This window comes from Nesoenas mayeri, assembly GCF_963082525.1.
Source record: "Nesoenas mayeri genome assembly, chromosome: 1".
NCBI lineage: Eukaryota > Metazoa > Chordata > Aves > Columbiformes > Columbidae > Nesoenas > Nesoenas mayeri.
The window spans coordinates 208,209,963-208,224,531 of record NC_137541.1 but is presented as its reverse complement, the minus strand read 5'-3'; positions in this window follow the sequence as shown (position 1 = coordinate 208,224,531).

Here is a 14,569-nt window from a genome sequence, read left to right as displayed (position 1 = left end):
GGACTTGAAGCCTGACGACGTTCTTGGGAAAGAAACTGAATATTGTTTTTTTAAAAAAAAAAAATATACAGCTAAAAAACAAAAAAAGGTGACAGAGAATTAATGTAACAATTTTTTTCTTTTATTCATTACAAAAGGTTGGCTGCGAGGGTAAAACAAGACATTGGGAGTTAGAAGATTTATTCTCTGGGAATTCCACAGATTCTCTTAGTAACTTTAAGGACAGACACATTTCTTCCCTCTAATCCTACTGCAGAATCCAGTTAAATGGTGAATTCTTCAGGGAAAGGGTGATCCTTTGTAATGTGTCTGGTACAATGGCATCCTGGGTCATGAACATATGCTGATATTTTTGATAGCTTCACCATGAGATTTGTTTTAAAAATGGCTTGGTGAGAATATAATGCTTGCACTGTGTGGGAGGTCAGACTAGATAATTTTAATAGGCCCTCCTGAACATGAAATATATTGTCAAACAAAACCACAGTGATACAGGCAGCAATTATTTTCATAATGAGAACTGGGGATTGTGTGGACAGCATTGAGCAAAAATAAATGAGAGCTGGAGACTAATAGCAGGCTTCTGTAACACTAAGAGGAACAAATATTCCTGTAAACAGAATTAGTATTGCTGATACTTCATATTCATGAAGCATTTCACAGAGCCATTTTTCAGAAGGAACAAGGAGGGAATGGAGGTGAAGTGGTTGATCAAGACCATTCAATGATGCACTGGGTAAAGGCTGCTGGACCACCTCTGTCAGTCTGTCCACCCTCCTCAGACCTCCTGCACATCTGGAAGTGCCAAGGTAGGTGTTGCTGATGAGGTGCCCCTCTCCTGATCAACGCTGCTCCCACTCTCTCCATCCTGGGTGACACTCTGGGTACCACTGACAGTCACTTTCCCTCTTATCAGTCCAGACTTACAACAAGTCCCTCCAGGTCCTGATGGCCCCCTTTCAGCTGTGGGGTCTTCTTGGGGCAGGTTGGATACTGAGAGCTTCAAATTAGGCATGCGATAATCGTTGCCTGCAGGTCTATCATGTCTGTGAGCACACCCTTTGGCAAACCCTCTCTCAGAAAATACCAACACTGGTACACACTTGGGGGTTTGAGGCTGTGATTGTGCATGTCTGCATGTGAAGAGATAAGAGAATAACTCAAGAATACATTTTTATTGCCCCAATTGTTTTCTTGATTTTATTTCCCTGACCTTAACTGAATTTACACGAACTTCTTTTGCTTGGAAATCCTGTTGCTTCTGCAATTTTGGATTATTATTTTTTGCCTGTCATTGGTAGGCATACATATCCCTCACTGGGTAGTTTTTCACTTTCTTACCCTCATGGACTACTTGAGAGAAATTTGCACACAATACATACAGTGTCTATAAGGCCAGGAGCCAAGTTCCCAGCAGATGTAAATAAGGAACTGTACTAATTTACATCAGCAGATTATCTGCTATGGAACTAAATTTCTTCTTCCTCCTGTCCCTGACACAGGATGCTCTGTCTACCACATGCAATAACAGTAAAATGGTAGTAAGATTAAAGGCCTGTTCTAGTAACCTTTTACAATCTGATTTACTAATTGGACCATGGGACTCACAAAACAGTGTGATTCTACCTCAGCTAGTAATTATCTGGCACTCAAATCTTAAATTAAAGACCTGTGCAGATGATTGGATTCTTAGGGGGATGTGGTTCTCTCCCATCATTTTAAGGAGACAGACTCTTTCATATACTGTATGCACAGAAATAGGAAGAAGATGACAGGAGGATTTTTGCTTCCTTGCTATTAACATTCAAGACAATCATGTTATATGGGAAAAAAACAATAAAAGGAAAATAAAAATTAAAAAAAAAAAAAAATACTACAATAGCGATGTTTTGGCAGTCTATGAACAACTGCACTTATAAAGGGCTATTAATAGATTAAGATCATGTCTACTGTGCTCCCAACAGTTACCTAAGGATCATGAAGTATACTTGTAATAATAGCAATGCTCAGTACTTATAGAATTTTACATCTCCGAAGCACAGTACAAACATTAACTAACTGATCAGCAGCACCACAGTGATCTGTCAACATTAATCAGAAATACCTTCTGAAAAAAGTTCAGCCCTGTATTTAATTTGTTCAGGTGGAACACTTACTCTGTAGAGGGCCTTACGCTCTAGAGGCTGAGTTCCTCTGTACTGTAAAATTAAACATTACAAGAAACACCTGTCATGGATGCTCTGTTTTCTCATTTTGACCTCGTGGGAAGAAATATTAGAAAGTGGAACATTTCTTTTGTAGAGGTATTTGTATTGCATATGAAGGTATTTGTGTTTTTTAAATATATGCATCTGTATAAATCTACAGGGTGTTTCAAAAAGATGGACCCAATTTCAAGTCACAGTTGACTTCAAATTGGGTTCATCTTTTTGAAACACTGTGTATAGTAAAGACAGCACTGACAAAAAAATCATATAGTATGTTTTTCGGCAATTCTTGCTTTGTAGTTGAACATCCTTTAGCTATATCCTTAGATAAATGCACTGTACAAAGTTCTTCACTATTCGATGTCCTTACACCTGCAAAACTGGCTCACTTTGATTATGAAAATGAAGTGGACCTGGAAACAGGAAATATACTTTTTTATTATTATTATTAGTTTTATTTCTTTTTCTTCTTTTTGATGGATCATGGTGTCATTTCACTGAGATGCCAGAGGGAGATAATTCTCAGTTTGTCTCGTGTGGTTTATAACATTTAAGCTGTTATGAAGGTGCTCTTTTAGCATAAGACCAAGCTGTAGCCTCTATCTCCCCATACCAAAGCCAATATAAAATGCTGGCACAAGAAGCTTTTGCAGTTATTGAAACAGGTCATATATCCTAAATAACATGGGAAACAAGCTACAAACTTATAAGTACTATCTATTAATTTTGAACTTAGTAACTACTTGTAGTACATACACATACATAATTGCACACAGAGGTAGTTGTCTGTCCTTTGCTTCCCAGACTCTGCTGAATGAATAATATTAGCAAACAGAATGTCAAGTTCTCCAGTGAATTTTAGTTGCTTCTATCCCCTTAAATAAAATATATAGTATTTTATACTCATATACTCATATAGTATTTTTCGGAGTGACCTGGTCTCACTTAGTCCAGAAACTCTGTGATACAGTATGTTGTTTCCTCTTTCTTACTGTGTGGCTTTTTTCTGTTCATTTCCATATGAGATTTTCTGTCTTCCTAAGTGATTCAAAAATATTAATGAACTCCAGCTGTATTCTAGTGGAGGGTGAGAAAAGAATCAGATGATTTAAGGTTTCTGGTGCATTTAACTATTGCATGCCTGATTTTTGCAGTCTTATGATAATTATGTTTTTAGGCAGGATTTTCACATGTAGTAGAATTTTCAAGAAGGAATAAAAATCAAGACCTCATTCTTTGGCATAGTATTAAAACCAACATGAGGCATTGGTAGGATTGGAAATTTTAACTACATTTCGCAGACTTCTGTCACCGAAATAAGGGATAACTGCAATAGCAGAGACGCTCCTGCTAAGGGGTGGTTGGCACATGTTTTGCAAGCCCCCTAAGTCTCTACACTGTGAATGTGGCTTGCAGAGTTCTCACTGGTGGAGTCTCTGCAGGATGTGAAAAGGAAGGAGTAATATGCTAGTAACCAACTCCTCATGGGTGTGCAGACTATCAATGTGGGCTGGTAGTAGCAACACTGACTCATTCCCCATTCAGACACCACTGGTATGTGTGGGTTGGCTGGATGACCAAAAATATGAGCCTTTCTGAACTGCTGTTCATTTTTCCTTATTTATTATGACTGTCTCAATGTAAAGATATTGTTCCAGTCTTTTCTAGTGCTGCTCCCAGATTTCTTGCCCAGATTTCTTTCATCCCTCCTATTCTCGGCCTTCCACTTTTCTCCTTTCTTATTCAAATTGAATATATCTTCTGGAATCCTCTCTTTTTTACACCCAATGTTGTTTTCACACATTTCTTATCGGTCCTATACCATCCAAATAATTTTGTTCTCAAAGTTCATCTTGTTCTTTCTTGCTATCTGACCTCAGTTGCGTCCCCAACTCCTGGTTGCGCAGTGTTATTATACCCTTCTGCCATGTCCCATACCTCTTTGATGCACATGAAGTAAAAGGTTCCCTCACCTCACTGTACCCACTGTCTATCTGTACTCTCAGTCTCCCATTTCCAGAGCAATTGCTCTGTCTTTGTGCTTTAGTTCCCTAAAGCGTCCCCTTTCCAATCTGTTTATTAATCAAATAGATGTTTTTTTCCTTCCAGTGTGGATATCAGTAGAGAGCGAGCAAAGGAACTCTCACTTTTGATTGCAGAGCCTGGATCACACCAGGACAGGAAAACATGGACATTTCCTTAGAAGACTATCTAGTTTAAGCCTCAGGGGCTGTGGAAATTGAGAATATGCTTCCTCTGTGCTATGGGCATGATGAAGAACTTCTCCAGTTGACTCTAGAACTGAAATCAGTATGACAACATCAGCAAGGTACTGATATGGAGGGTTTCTACCGTAAGTCCCTGCTTTGTCTCAGTATAACTACTCTTTCTAACACTCGCTGCCTTCCTACCTAACTCAGAATTTACATAGGTTTCCCCAACAGATCACTGAACCATATTGTTCAGATTTACCCTCATCATTCAGTGGAAAGTGAGCTACGTCACTTCTGCCCAGGGAATGGTGGACACATATGAGACTCCTGAGGAAGGTGCTTCACTCTTCAAAGACTCTCTACATGTCAGACTGTGTAAGCATATGTTTTGACTCTTGGTATGTATGAGTACACTGATGCCACAGAAAAAGAAAGGGAGCTAAAAACCTTCGAGTCAGTAAGCATTGTTAGGCATCTTGTGAAGATCTCTCTTGCTTATCACGTAGCCAAATAATCAGTGATATTCAGATAGCTTTTCAATAGCTGAGCCTCTCTTGTGGAGAACATCCAAACCTCTGAAGTCTGCAGAAATCTCAGGAGAAAATGAAATTTCAGACAGTCGTGTGAATCCCATCTTCAAGTAATACAATATGATTTTTTTTTAAATCCCAGATGGAGTTTGAGAGTGACAATGAAATGAAAAGCATTCTATTGGAGACTAGGGGTGGCTGTAAGTCCTAAAGACCCTTGGAGAGGCTATTTTGATTTAAACGTGTATTATGCCTGTCTATTGGGAAACTTCTATGTATCACTTGCAAATTCTGGTTTGAATCTGTGAACTCTCTGTATATTTCTATCTTTGTACTATCTCTTGGTGTATTTGTTAGATGAAATCACATCAAGTCTGTAGCTGAAGGGGAAAATGAATACAGGTCTTCTGAAGCCCAGGTCAGACTTCTTTCCATTAGACAGCCTCTCCACACACTACAAGCAGAAGTGGAATTTTTTGCTTGATGTGATCTCAAAATACAGGTCACCTCAATGAAATAAACCCAAAACTTCACGGTTTTAGCTTTGAAATTTCTCAGCATTCATAAATGAAATGGATACTATGAAACTATTTTGTTTAGAATCCTTTACCGTGGGATAAAAAATAGCTTAGTGAATTTTCACAGAGAAAATGCAGCCTCTTTCCTCTTTGTGTTGACTGAGTGCAAAATGCAACTGAAGCACCTTTTTATTTAATGTAGTCTAATGATTTACTAACCTCAGTTTCTGAGATTAAAAAAAAAAAAAACACCAAACAAAAAACAGCCCAAAAACCTGTAGAGAAAAAAGTATTTTCCTAGGAAATAGGCTTCCTGCCTTCTTTCTCTGTGGATAGCTTGTTATTAGAGGAAAGAAACTCTAGGACATTAAATATATATATCTATATATGTTTTTTTTTCCCCCTAGAAAACATTTTTTGTCTCTGGGTACTTAGAGTACTCACTTAATATATGCAGTTTCCAAATTTCCAACAAATCTTTCCTCCCCCCTCCTTTCCTTCCTTCCTTCCTTCCTTCCTTCCTTCCTTCCTTCCTTCCTCCCTTCCTTCCTCCCTCCCTTCCTTCCTCCCTCCCTTCCTCCCTTCCTTCCTTCCTTCCTTCCTTCCTTCCTTCCTTCCTTCCTTCCTTCCTTCCCCTCCACTTGAAACACATTTCCAGTCAGCAGGTGACTGTAAAGAGCAAGTTTGATACAAGTTTGCAGCGGTAGCACAAAATACTTGGGTAATTTCAGAAAAATTTACCTTTAACCCACAAAGGAACAGCATTGTCATACAGAAAATTGCTTCATATAAATTCCTATTTCGTGTCTCTAACCAATGCAGACACAGAAGTAAATGTATTTTAAATGGTTTTACTTCCAAGCTGCTGTAATGGATATTTTATCATGGTTTTCATTGTAGAAAATGCCGAGAATGGAGCATTAGGATGGCACTGGTTGTGCAGAAGCACTGTGGCTTTTGGATCCTGTTAAGGAGGGGTGCAAGGCGATCTGTGTACAGGTCTGGGAATAAGGAATTGCAAGCTGGCTTTTGTGTTGATTTCCTTGAGGCTCTAGGCAGGGAACTGATTTCATTTTCTGCCTTAATTTTTCTTATTTGTAAAATGAGTATGAAAATGTTTTTCTGCTTAAGAGGACACATACAAAGGTACAAGGGTTAAGACTAAAGACTGAAAAGCTGAGGTTGAAGATATGGAAACATAAAATATCACTATCCTGCCTCAAGTATTGAATTCACTCTTTATATGTTTATAAACTACTTTTGATCATTTTTGAGTGCATACCTCAAAACAAGTTGCACTTTGTGTAAGGCAGTCTTAAAGACACTGAGATTTGAAGGCTCAGTTTATGGCTGCACTTTCAGAGACCAGGAAGAGCAACTGCCAGACCTCAGGATCTCATCAGGATCTTTTCCAGTGAACTCAATCACATTTTCTGTTTCTGGCGTATGTTTGAAGTCCACAGCTCTGGTAAGCACCAGCTCCACTAATCTCTGCTGACTCCAACATAAAAACACTGTGGCTCCTTGTAAAATGTTTGCTGTGTTTCAACTGTTATGGTAACCAAGTAAATCAAATCTCTGTTCTTGGATGCTTTCCCTCTCTCTACCCCAAACTACTCTTTCAACTCACTGTCCCTCAAGGATCCTATTTCAGTGTTAATATTTTATGCATTTAACTGTGATAAATAAAGAATATAAACATGGAACATGAATGCATTCCTGAAGGATAAAATAGCACTATGAAACCCCAATTTTGTTTTGATTTTGACAAATTATTTCTTAAGAGAATAAAAGGTGTACCTAAGGAAGTACCTGCCAGTCAAAAGTTTAAATGAGATACAGAGCAAGAAAACATGCAAAGCTTTGAAGTTCTGACTAACTTTGTAGGACATATACCTTAGGGAAGTGAAAGTGACACTGGTATGTGTCCATTAAAAGATGCATACATAACCTTCAATTTATTTTTTTCAAAGGACTTTGAGATGATAGGAAGAAGATGTTAAGAAAATAGGATTATATCAGCCATATAGGGACTGGCGGAGAAGTCAGTCACTGGAAAATATTTGTCTCATTTTTTGTTCAAGATGCTTCAAGTACACTGAATTTAGTAAACCTGATGTATTAAAAAAGTCTCAAAATAGTAACCACTGATATATCTGAAGATTTTATTCTGGATGTAAGAGGTTGTCCCAGCAGTGAAAAATAAAAGCTGAAGAAAATATCTGGAACACGTTGCATATTAGGTGGGAAGGAGGGAACAGAGAAATGGTGAACAAAGCACTCTTTATCCTGGTCTCTTCATTACCTGTGATCTAACAAAATCTCTTGGCCATCTGGTGGAAAGCTTCCAGTTCTTGGGAGACCTGCTACAGTCAGACCTTTAGTCCAGATCTAGTGTTAGTGTGAGATATTAAGGCCATCTGATGTTTCATTTTGCCTATTGCATGTCTTCCCTCCATCATTTCACAGATGTTGAAGTCTACTATTTGTCCTTCTCTAGAAGATGAGCAGCCAGTATTAACAACCAACCCCATATTCTGCAGTACGGCATCATTTCTAACCTGTTGTAAAGTTGTTTTAGCAAGGGAAGAGAAAAATTCAGATCCGGAGACATTATGAATTTTGAATAATAACATCCCACCTAGAACTCTGTAACTAATACTAAAGCCAGATGAAGACCTTGCATTTTACTTTACAAATCGGCACAAATGATGCCACTTACAGCACTATGGCAGGCTTCAGCAGGAGGCTTACAAATGCCTCTTGTAATTAGTAAAAACTCCAATCTTTAATACATTTTACAGTTTGTTCCTGGGGAGAAGTACTTCGCATTTTTTGAACTTTCATACTGATGGGCTGAGCGCACAATTGGTGCAGTTTCTTTTCAAGTGGATAATCCAGTACATGGCTAAGCAAATGACAAATCAGATGCAGAATGAAAGGTACCCCTTGGGGTTCGAAGAACTAGAGGAACAATGGAATCCACAGGACATTTCTGGTGAATCAGACCCTTGTTTTCCTCCACAAAGGAGGAGGAAAAAAAACCACGTTGACACATAAAACATGTGGCAACAAATTGATGACAACTTCTACAAAATGGGAACATGAACTACATGGCATGTGGATAAAAGAGAAAGCATCTGCAAAACATGTGATGAAAATTGTGAATATAATTCTAGCAATTATGATTATAGTGTTGTATACGCTACTGCACTTAATTACAATTCTCTGTTCTTTTCATGCTATGGAAATGGACTAAATGGACTACAAAATATATCTCAAAAGAAAAGCAATCTGTGGCATGAATAGGAACCTTCTTTATCTTAATACAATGAGGCCTACATTTCACAAACATGGCAACATCTCTGTGATAATTCTTCAGAGCAGAATTTTGATTACAGATTAACATTGTGAAAAAAATTAACAGCCTTTATTATTTCATCTGAGAACATGAATAGGATTATTAGGAGTATTAAGAAGAGTTGTGGGGGTTTTTTTTATAAAAAAAGTTGTTTACTTTAGGAGTTACATTAAAATGGTAATCTTTCCTTTTTAAAAAGAATCAACGTTAATTTATTCAAAAGGGAAAGAGGGGTAATTAAAAAAAAAAAATCTTTGTTTGCATGTTTAGAGCTTTACTAATTTTTCTTTATTGGAATGACAAGGTGTGCAAGTTTTGTAGTACATACATACTCAGTTAAAACAGTCATAATCATTAATCTTTAGCTGTGAACCCAAACAGTCTGTGTAGAACTGTGAAATATTTTTCAAATCATGAATTCTTTTTAGGAACATTGGTCTAGAAGGGACCCCTCAGGGAGCTGATTTAATTTTAAGGGTTTGGTTTGGTTTTTTTTGGTATGCATTTTAAAAAGTACACTCGTGTTTTAAGTGTTGGTTTCAGGCAGTTCAGATGCTCCTCTGAATTAATTGAGCCAGTGTAGATTTACAGGACCTGAAGAAGTAGTTATACCTATGGATAGGAGGAATTATATGAAAGCATGGTGTTGTACAGAGTCAGGTTTTCAGTGGCATGGATCTGGGACAACAGAATACTTGGGAATAGTAAAGTCATGAGTTACATGATTCTCTGTAAAGACACACTGATAAGACTTGACAGTTCATTGTCCCATCATGTATACTGCAAACCTGATTCATTTTACAGGGTTGTTTGTTTGTTTGTTTGTTTGATTGATTAAGAGTGCAATGAGCTGGATAACTTGCATCCAAATAACTTAAGAATTCTGTTTGTGTATTTGGAGACAAAGACATTACTGCATAGGAAAGCTGCTGAAGACTGCCAGGGCTGTACTGTGTGTCTTCAGGATCAGGAAAAATGTTGATGGTGAGCCTGGATGACTGTCTTGTGGGTGGCAGTAGACTGAACATTGAGATGGGTGAGAGCTAGGGGAAAAGAAGGCTGAATCTGAACTCTGATGTGTCAGCAGTGACAAAACAAACTACAATCACAGAATTGTTGAATCATAGAATCACAGAATACCAGGTTGGAAGGGACCACAAGAATCATCTGGCCCAACCTTTCTTGGCAAAAACATCGTTTAGACAAGATGACCCATCACCCTGTCCACCTGAAACTTTGTAATATCTCATGTTGGGGAATCCACCACTTCTCTGGGAAGATTATTCCAATGGTTGATTGTTCTCATGGTGAAAATTTTCCTGTTTGTGTCCAATTGTAATCTCCCCAGGAGTAACTTCTGTGCATTACCTCCTCTCTTTTCCATGTGACTCCTTGTAAAAAGGGAGCCTCCATCTTCTTTGTAGCTACCCTTTAAACACTGGAACGTGATGGTAAGGTCTCTACTAAGTCTTCTTTTCTCAAGGCTGAACAAACCCAGTTCTCTCAGCCTTTCCTCACATGGGGGCTTCTCGGTCAGTTCTTAGTAAATGCAAAGTCTTTAAAAGTCTATGCATGTTTGGGGAGTGTGCAGAATCAAAAGATGCCAGTCTACAAGGTGAGAAGGAAGAAGACACTAGGAAGTGTTGAAGTTTGGACAGTTTGATTTATCTAAGGGGGAAACACAGGAGGGAAGTGGCTGTGAAGAAGGGAGAGCAAGGTGTGAGCAAGACAGAGAGAACACAAAAGTTGGAGGAGATGAAGTATTTAGTTGCAGGGGCACATCTTTGTACTGCCCCATACTGACCTTATTTACCGTTGTTGGTCCTACCACCCAAGAACACTCAAGAGAGTAAAGAAACTGAGCTAGAGATGTGCACATAAATGTGCTTATTATGTTATCTAATCATGGATTTTTTAATTTTTTTTTTCTTTTTTTTTTTTTTTTTCTGCTCAGAAAGCTTTCTAAAGGTTAAAGGGAAGCTAATTTACCACCAAGTGAACTTTTCTTCAGGATTCATTTTGAAGCCACACGTTTGCATCCTACAAAAAGCATACTTAAACTAATTGGACTTCTCTGAGGTCTGTAGGAGTCTTGAGGGCCATGGACATCTGGGATCATGGTCATTGAAGTACCACATGTAAGGCTACAAAAACCAGAAATAAAAGGATAGTGTCCTAACTCTGCTGGAGCATGCTGGACTTTTGAGCACCCATGTCTGGTAACTTACCATTCAAACACATAGGGACAGGTGGTCGTTGTCCATCCTGCAAAAGCTTTATATAGGCTGTGTTTGAGTTGGTGAAAACTGGGCTGAATTTGTTACTAAAACACTTTTCATTATAAATTGAAATTCCATATTGTCTATAGAAATCAGATGGACTTCTCTTGACTTACACCATCCACTGTAAGTCATTGATAAAGCTGATACTCCTGTATATGACATAAGGTAGGAGAAAATTAACCCTTCTTTTTCTGCTGGCTAAACTTAGGCTAATTTAAGCCATTTCAACTGTCCAATATTTACACTGAAGAATTAATTAACATTCAGATTTCATGTATGACACTTACTGTTTTTTTATCATCACTTTCTTCTTTAGTTCTCCTTCTCTGACCATCTCACTCATGACCGAATTTGTCCCTACTGCTACATTTCACACTAAAGCTGACATTCTTGCTTGAGGTCATCCAGCTGAGCACTTCTTTCACCCCCTACTGCCTCCCACAGAGGCTTTGTCTAGACTTAGAAACACAAGTTAACTGAGATTGATTTATCTCAGTCTGGACAAGCTGTACAGCTCTCAATCTCAAATTTGATCTCTTCCTGTCTATATTGTCTTGGAGTCATTACAACCTTCTCTCTGTAATCAAGATACCCATGTTTCAGTTCGGAATAACAGGAATCCAGAACCTACCACACCTTTTTTGCTATTTGATTAAACTTGTCTTTCACCAGCAAGCTGGGAAGGATTTGTCTTCAAAGACTTTTTCTTTTTTTTGTTAATTTCTTTAATATTTTTTTTACAGGAAGAGACAATTCTTCCTCTGTAATACTTAGTCCTTGATAACAAATGAAAGATAGTGCCTTTTATTTTGCCACGGGCAGCTACATCTAGGAAAAAAGCTGACTCCTAAAAAGTTAGTTTGAACAAATATAATCAGATTACAATAATTTAATTAAAGACCATTTAAAAATCTAATGTTTATTATTAGCTTGTGTACTTCCTAATTATTTTATAGGCTCTTATTTTTTATGGCAAGAATCCAATCATTACAAAGCTGTGGAACTTGATATATATACAAACAAAGAAAAGCATTTGCAAACTTTGTTTAAACAAAGAATTGTCAGAAATGTCAGAGCATAACGTTTCACAAAAGAGAAAAAATAGCTTTGCTTTTAGTGATATAATGCTTCTCTTCCTTGTTAATATATTAAAGACTACATTACTTGTTTTGGAGGGCAAGAGGGTAAAGAGGACTGCACTTAGAAAGCAAAGGCCTGTGTAATGTCATCAACGCCAAGAGATTAAGAAGTAAAATCAATATGTCAGTGTTCACCCAACACATTGTCTTTTCCAATTTTTCTTGTGGATATCAGAAATAGATTTTGATCTCAGCTGAATCTTGATCCTAGACACACTATCCTTAGACACACACAAAAATAAATGAATAGGACTTCTGAATGCAAACATTTTTCTGAAGACTTTGTGGGGCTACTTTGTGTACTTAAGGAAGCAGTATTCTTATGTCTGAATTAATCAGTTGATTACATAGAACCCTTACAGACACAGTAACATCAACTAAAAAGCAGCCAACTCTGTCAATACCAAATGTTAATTCTATTAGTTTGGATTTCTGAAGAGTTCCTGATATCTTGTTCCCTCAGAAATCAATGGAATTCTTGCAATGTTTTTAAGAGGTATGAAATGTCAGAAAAAATGATTTTCCATTGTTTTCTGGGTAGGAATTTAAAAAATATACAGCCTAAGCAGCTTTAAATCAGGCTTTTCTAGTCTGAAAGTCAAATACAGGCACTGTAAAAATAATGATACTATAGCTACCTGTCAAATTCAACCCAGATAATCAATTTTATTGTAAAGACCATGTTTTTAATCCACCTATACCTGAGTGCCAGATGGTCAAGCCAAAGAATCAACACATTAAGCAGATGGACTTGGTATCTGATTCCCAATTACTAGAGTTGTTTCAGGTGGAAGGTCACTTCTACTGATCAGAGAAAAAATGATTTGTCCCCAGATGGTGGGGAAAAAAAAAAAAAAAAAAGTTCATTTTGCTATTTTAGTAGTAAATAAGTAAAGATTCCCATTTATCTTTCAATTTTAGGCAGTAGCATTAAGATTCCCATTTATCTTTCCAATTTAGGCAGTAGCATTAAAGATTTGATCCAAGGCTCACAGAAAGCAGCTATTGAGGTTGGTAGGTTTTAGATTAAGCCTTAAAAGTGGGCAACAAAAACTTAGGAACAAGAAGTTGCCAAGGTATGCAAGCCAGCTGAATAAGCTCTGCCCTAAGGTTAAGAAAGAAAAAACACTGGACATGATACAAGAAACCACAGCACATAACAATCTATAGTGTGAGAAGTCAGCCAAAGCTTGGACAGATGGACTTAATAGGTGGTTAAAGATGAGTTAGTTGAGAGGCAGCCAAACACCAAAAATACATGGACAGGGTGTTGAGGGCCTTTTGGGAAGCAGAGTCTTTCAAGGGTCATATACAGTGCCCACATAGAAGCATCAGTAAGAGTAGATAGGGCTGAGGTTACGTGAATAACCATGTCAGAAATTCCATCTTTTAATTTGGGTATGGCAAAACTGGTACCAATAAGGAGAAACAATTAGGTCTGGATTGTTTATTTGTAAAGAGGTAAGGTCAAAGAAAAGGTAGATGGAGGACGAACCAGTATAGCAAAATGGAGATTCAGTTAGTAATGAAATTTGGATAAACTTGAAGCCTGACCAGCTGGACAGGAAAGCACAGGATGGGGCTATTGATACTGTTGGAGTCCATGTGACATTTTGCTGCTGGTGGTGGTATAAAGGTGTGTTTCCCTATTTGTGTTGATCTCAATGACCAGCTGTGTTCATACTCAATGTGTGCATTGGGATTGCACATTCAGCCTCACTGATGTCTGGACCCTAAGATGGGAAAAGCAGCAGCCTCATATCTAGCAGGCCAGGAAAGAAGGAATTCTCAGGTCTCAAAGAACAACGAATGTGTCTCTCCTTTAACAAAATTGTCAAAAGTACTTAAAATAGTCTTAGTAGATAATATAGGACAATAGAGCTGAAAACAAAAGAGCACTATAAAAAGCAATAAAGCTCCATTAAACCTTGTTCAGGCTTCTACAGACAACTATGCATTAGTTACCATCTGTACATAACTATTTAGCCAAAGCATCTATTTCAGTGACAATTTCCCATCAAAGGCATAAATGGCGATGTTGTTGTGATGGATTCAACAAGTTGGCTCTGTATATTTCTGTGTATCCAGAGGTTAGGAGTGGGTAATGTTCTGAAAGTAGTTCATCCATTCCAAAAACTGACATAATTGAACCGGATTCCCAAGTCCCTTCCCTATCTTATGTGCTCATGACATTCTTATGAACTCAAAGGCTAGAAATGAGACACTATTTGTCTTGATACCAAAATTAAAACAAAAAAATAAATGAATGGTATATATATATATAACACCACTATGTATTCTTTTGGGGTCAAACAAAAG